Source organism: Lathyrus oleraceus, chromosome 3, assembly GCF_024323335.1.
Source record: "Lathyrus oleraceus cultivar Zhongwan6 chromosome 3, CAAS_Psat_ZW6_1.0, whole genome shotgun sequence".
Taxonomy (NCBI): Eukaryota; Viridiplantae; Streptophyta; class Magnoliopsida; order Fabales; family Fabaceae; genus Lathyrus; species Lathyrus oleraceus.
Genome location: NC_066581.1, coordinates 257,968,800 through 257,975,634, shown reverse-complemented (window position 1 = coordinate 257,975,634; position 6,835 = coordinate 257,968,800).

Genomic DNA, 6,835 nt, shown 5'->3' with positions numbered 1-6,835 from the left:
AATCTGAAATGGATTCCATGTAAACAAACAAAGTTTGAACCTTGGTAGAGCCTCTTGTAAGATTTAACCCTATAGGATGCAAGTGGGTCTTCAAAAAGAAGGTTGACATGGATGGTAAGGTACATACCTATAAGGTAAGACTGGTTGCAAAAAGATATAAACAAATTCATGGGGTTGACTATGATAAAACCTTTTCACCAGTTGCAATGCTTAAATCTGTTCGAATTTTACTTGTTATTGCTGCATATCATGATTATGAAATATGGCAGATGGATGTCAAAAATTCTTTCCTTAATGGGATTCTTCTTAAGGATGTGTACATGACACAACCTGAAGGATTTGACATACCAGAAGAAGCCCAAAAGATATGCAAGTTGCAGAGATCAATCTATAGATTGAAGCAAGCTTCCAGAAGATAGAATCTTTGTTTTGATGAAATAGTAAAACAATATGGATTCATCAAGAATGAAGATGAGCCTTGTGTCTACAAGAAGGTTAGTGGAAGCATGATCGTCTTCCTAGTATTATATGTAGATGACATATTACTCATTGGAAACGATGTCCTTACCCTGCAACAAGTAAAGACTTGGTTGGGGAAATGTTTTTCTATGAAGGACCTAGGTGAAACAACCTATATATTTGGAATCAGGATCTATAGAGATAAATCACAAAAACTGCTTGGCCTAAGTCAGAGTACATACATAGACAAAATGCTGAGACGCTTTAATATGCTTGATTCCATGAAAGGATTCATACCTATGCATATGGCATGTGTCTATCAAAAACACAGTCCCCTTCAACTAAGTAAGAAAGGGATCACATGAATAAGACTCCACATGCATTTGCAATAGGATCTATCATGTATGCCAAGTTATGTACTCGACCAGATGTCCTGTATGCTCTAAATGCAACGAGTAGGTACCAATCTGATCCCGATGATTCTCATTGGGTAGTTGTCAAGAATATCCTTAAGTATTTGAGAAGGACTAAGGACTCATTATTAATATATGGAGGTCAGAAAGATCTTGATGTAATTGGATACACCGATGATAGCTTCCAGATAAATAAGGATGGCTTTAAATCGCAATTTGGTTGTGTGTTCTTCTTAAACGATGGCGCTATGAGCTAGAAAAGTTCAAATCAAGATACAATTGTTGATTCTACAACCGAGGCCGAGTATATTGCTGCCTCAAGTGCAACAAAGGAAGTTGTTTGGATCAAAAAGTTCATTGGTGAACTTGGCATAATTCCTAGCATTGTGGATCCTATTGATCTCTATTGTGATAACAATGGTGCTATCGCACAAGCTAAGGGGCCTAGATCTCACAAACGATCCAAATACATACTTAAGCGTTATCACCTCATTCGAGATATAATAGATAGAGGAGATGTGAAAATATGCAGAATACCTACACTTGACAATATTGTTGACCCACTGACAAAACCTCTTACGCAGCAGAAGCATGATGGCCATATTAAATTTACAGGCATTAGGGGTATGCTTGATTGGCTCTAGTGCTAGTGGGATATTGTTAGTGTAAGCCTTATAGGCCAATACTTTTGGTACTTATATCGAATTATTTATTAATAATAAAAGGCTTTTTCTTTATTATGTTTGTTTAATAAAGTCCCTAGAATAGTTAGTCCGTTTAACGTATCAAGTGTGACTTAATCATAAGATCCCATTAAACATAAGGGCATTGTTCTTAAAGTATCTGTAGTCGAGCTTTATTGTGAAATGAGATAACATTAAAGCATTAAGACTATTGTGTATATAGACTGATGATCACATATAAGGAGTTATCAAGTCTTAAACATATGTATGAATATTAAGAGTAATATTTATACTGGATTGGCCCGCTATGAGAATACTACATGAAATGTTATGCAAAGTGTCATAAGTTATTCTCATGGTGATAGTGATGTATACCACCCTCCGATCTGAAACCACTATGGACCCTAGATGTAGAGTCGAATGCTTTATTGCTGATCAAACATTGTTCGTAACTAGATGACCATAAAGATAGTTAATGGGTACTCCACGAAGCATGCTGAGGGACATGAGTGACCTAGATGGAATTTGCCCATCCCGCATAACAGGATAAATGTCTAAGGGACCAATATTGAACTGGACGAGGATGACACAATTTATGCCTTGTGTTCAATATAGATATAAGGGAAAAAAGGGTAATTGTACACATAAGTATTATCACAAAAAAGGATTTGTCAGGTCACATGACATTTTCGTGTCTTGGGTAGAAATGATGTGTTGCTAGATACCGCTCACTGTTTATTATGTTAAATATGTGATTTAATATAATTGCCAATGTCGTGAAAACCTACAGGGTCACACACAAAAGAACGAATTGATGAGAGATAGAGTAAATAAGGAACACCGTAAGGTACGATGCACTTAAGTGAATTGTAGAACATCGTATGGTACGATGCACTTAAGTAGAATACAAAATGTGGCAAGGTACCACACTCTTAAGTGATTTTTGGTATATCATAATATATGGCCCACATACACTTAAGTGGGCTTTTTAGCTTGTAGCCCACACAAGTGGTTCTATAAATAGAACCCTTGTGCATAAGCATTTCATTAGATGAAATCTCATTTCTCTCTCTCACACACTCAAAGCCTTCATTCATAGCAACTAGCACTGAGACTGAAGGAATCTGTTCATGTGGATTGAGTAAAGGCGTTGTCACCATTCAACGCTCGTGATCATTCCTTAAATCTGCATCAAAGGTTTCAATCGTCACAAGAGGTAACGATTTCTATCACTGATCATTCCCATTCTTAAGGATCACTAAAGGAGAATTTTTTAATTTTCCGATGCATTTTGGATTGCAATTTTCCTTCATCATCCTCACACTAGTTTCGAGTTGTGTAAAAGAATATATGAGTTCTTGACTGATTAGGGAATAGATAAGAAGGTTTTTACCACTACTTTGGATAATGCTTATGCAAATGATGCCATGCAGCAAACTTTGAAGAGTCAACTAGCCTTGCAAAATTGGTTGTTGTGTAAATGAGGGTTCTTTCATGTCAGTTGTTCTGCACATATCTTAAATATAATTATGCAAGAGGGTCTTAAAGTAGCTTATGGTGCTTTACAAGAGATCATGGAAAACATTAAACATGTAAAAGGTTCAGAGAGTAGGATGGTAAAATTTAAGCAATGCATTGATAGGGTTGGTAACATTGATGTATCAAGTGGGTTGGTTACAGATGTGCATACAAGATGGAATTCAACATACTTTATGCTTAAAAGTCATCTTAAATACCAACATACATTTGAAATATGTACTTCTTGAAAATTTGGAAAATTCAACGTCTTTTGATAGACAACCAAAACGATATAGATGGAATTATAAAAAAAATGGTTGAAAGCATGATTTTGAAATTTGAGAAGTATTGGGATGAATATAGTGTTATTCTTGCATTTGGGATTGTCTTAGATCCAAGAATGAAGTTGGACTCATTGGGATATTGTTATAAAATGATTGATCCACTAAATTGGGAATTGAAGTTGGAAAACATAAAGCTGAAATTGTACAAACTGTTTGCAGAATATTCTAGTTCTTCTTCCAATGCTTCAAGTATTCCTGCTACTACCTCTTCAACCATGTCAATTGAGCCAAACCAATTTGATGTAAGTGTTTTGTTTATGATTTACTAACTGGTTTCTTATAAATAATATGAAACCATGATTTACTAATTGGTTTCATTTAACTTTATGTTATTATTCAATTGTCATAATTTTTGGAAATTAGATTGGATAAACAACAATCTAGTAAAGCTAAAAGAAATTGTCAAAGTCAGCTTGACATGTATTTGGAAGAGTCGACTTTGGGTCTTGATTACATAGAACATTTGGATGTACTACAAGGGTGGAAGAACACTGGACATAAATTTCCCGAATTTTCAGTAATGACTCGAGACTTGTTAAGCATTCTTATTACCACTGTTGCAATCAAATCTTCCTTTAGTATTGGTTCTAAAGTGCTTAACAAGTATATAAATTGACTATTTTTTGAAAACGTTGAAGCATTGCTTTATTCTCGCAATTGGTTGTATGTCTTTGGTGAAGGTAATTATTTTTAGTATGAATATAGTTATCTACTACTTTTTTAATATATTTTTTACTAACCGTTTGTGAGTGCAACTTCTATTAGATGTGTTTTGTATGATGTTAAAACTAGGATACTTTAGCGTTAATGTATATTAGACGGTATCCTCTGAATCTCTATATGAATATTAGCATTAGGAAACATGAAAGTATTTAGAAACAATGTGGAAAAGGTCTCGTGCATCAAACATACATGAAAAATCATTTTTTGTGAAAAATAGCATTACAAGTCGACACATGCAACTATAGGTCGACCTATGAAAAAAAATCCCGTCTATAGGTTGACACATGCAGCTTATAGGTCGACAAATATGTTCTTCTATTAAAGCATGTAGCCTATGTCTCATGTGCCGAGTTTTCAGATCGACACATAAGGAGCGCTGTCATACGGTGAACTGGACTTTTTGTGTTTTTTATCGCAATGTCGCGGTTAGCAAGAGTCGCCACCGACTTTTCTTTTATCCAATAAGGAAAGGTGGAAAAGAACAGGAAAGACCTTAATTTAGATTTTGGGTTCGGGAGGTACATTATACAAAGGGAAGGTGTTAGCACCCTTTGTATCCATGGTTATCCATGGGCTCTTAATTGCTCGATCACTTATATTATTTTTGTCTGAAAAAAAGTATTTGTGAATTGTTTGGAAAATTGTTTTTGGAAAGAGAATTTAACTTTGTAATGATTCTTGTATGAATATATACAAAGTAGTTATCTCGTTTAGTTTTGGAAATTGTTTAGAAAAATATAACTCGGTAATGATTCTAGTATGAATATATACCAAGTGGTGATTTTCTAAAGATATTTTGAAAGGTGTGAGGTGTGAAAATTGTTTTTAGATTGTGAGCCAACAATTAAGAGTTATACCGACCCAAGGTCTTTATGAGCATTTCCTATCCTTATGAGGGTAAAACTGTCCTTATTATTGAGAAATAAGTAGTTTTATCCTTTGGATGTAAAAGGGTCATCGTAGGGTCATCGATTGGTCATTGAAGGCAACAGTTACGAGGATACCTTAGCATTCGAAGGGACTATCATCTTTTAACCGTAGGCAACATCGGAGGGTCATCGAGGGACAAAGTTGTATATTCGAAGGCAACATCCGAGGGACTATAATTTATTTTATGATGATTTAACCGAAGGGTCTTTGCTAAGGGTATCCCCACGTTCGCGGGACATGACCGTAATATCGTAATCGTAAGGCAACAAAGAGAGGTCCAAGATCACTTATTCAAAGGCAAAATTTTACAATTAATTATATAATTAGGATGAAACTCCACATTAAAATTATTAAAAATAATATATTAAAAAATTAATACATTAGAAATTAATACATTAAAAAATTAATTTAGGGTGAAACTCCACAAGGGTATCCCACAAATAAAGTGGAATACCTAGCCAATAACCTTTTCCTGGGATATGTGAACCTTTACGAAACTCAAAAAAAAGAAACATGTCAGAACACCAAATCAGGGTGCAATCGAAGATTACACCGGAGAAATATCATAACAATAAATAGGATAGGATAAATAATGCATGGCTATGATAAAAACATAAAAAAACAGACTAGAAGAATCAGGTACTGTCTCGTTCGCCTCTGCCTCGCCTATCGAAGGCCACGGATTTTGAATTTGAAAACAGCCCCATGTTAGGAACTTTGAATTTTATGGCATTTTATCACAGGAATAACATGGTCAAACATTCAGGGTATTCAGGCATATTTAAATTCCCATACGAAAGCAAATTATATATCAACATTTAATCATGATGCATTATATATGTAGATATGGCCAATTGAAAGTATAAACAATAGAGATACGCAAACCTGTTTGCCAATTCAAGGTTGAAGGGATTGACCACTTGTAGTATCGGAATAAGTTAGGCAGCGGGAATTGGACGGCGATGGCTTCGGTGCAGATGGGCTGCCTTCAGGGTTTCTTTACTCTGAATTCTCCGGGTAGGCAGGGTTCCTATGCCAAAGTTTCTATCCGTCCTTCTCTGTTCTCTCTCTTTCTTTTTCCTCAAGGTTTTGTTCCAAGGAAACCTCAGAGTGTTTTGCTTCTCTTCCTTCTTTCTCCAGTGAATCTCCCAGTGTAAACTCCAAGTGTAACTCCAAGTGTGTCTCCCCTACTGAAACTTCAGTATTTATAGACTAATTTCGTGGGTAATGGGCTTGGAATGAGGGAGACCCAAGTCCAAAATAATTTGTTATATTTTATTTATTTATTTATTTTAATTATTTAATTAATTAATTAATTAATTAATTAATTAATTAAATTTTTTTTTTTTCGTATTTTTTTTTTTTTTTTTTTTTTTTTTTTTTTTAGGAAAAATGATGGGTAACTTTTGGGGTATGACAGCTGCCCCTGTTCAATATTCTTGAACCGAGAGAGTTAGGATGGCGTGTATGCCATTCGTGGTCTGGAGGTGGAAGATTATTGAACACTAGAATGCCCCAAAAATTTGCACTTGAGAATCGACAGTTGGTCTTGATGGAGATGGGCTTAAAGATGCCATCCGGGAGGTTTAATGACGAAAGCTTCAGATCGCGCCGTATATTAGGCCAATTTGAAGACATGGGTGCCACACTGGGTCGTACGTTAGACCGTATAATGAGTCATCCATTAGGCTGCCGACTTCGCTGGGGAGTCGGAGTGTGTCATATGCTGTTGGGGATAAAGGATCAGAATGGACCATACGCTAGA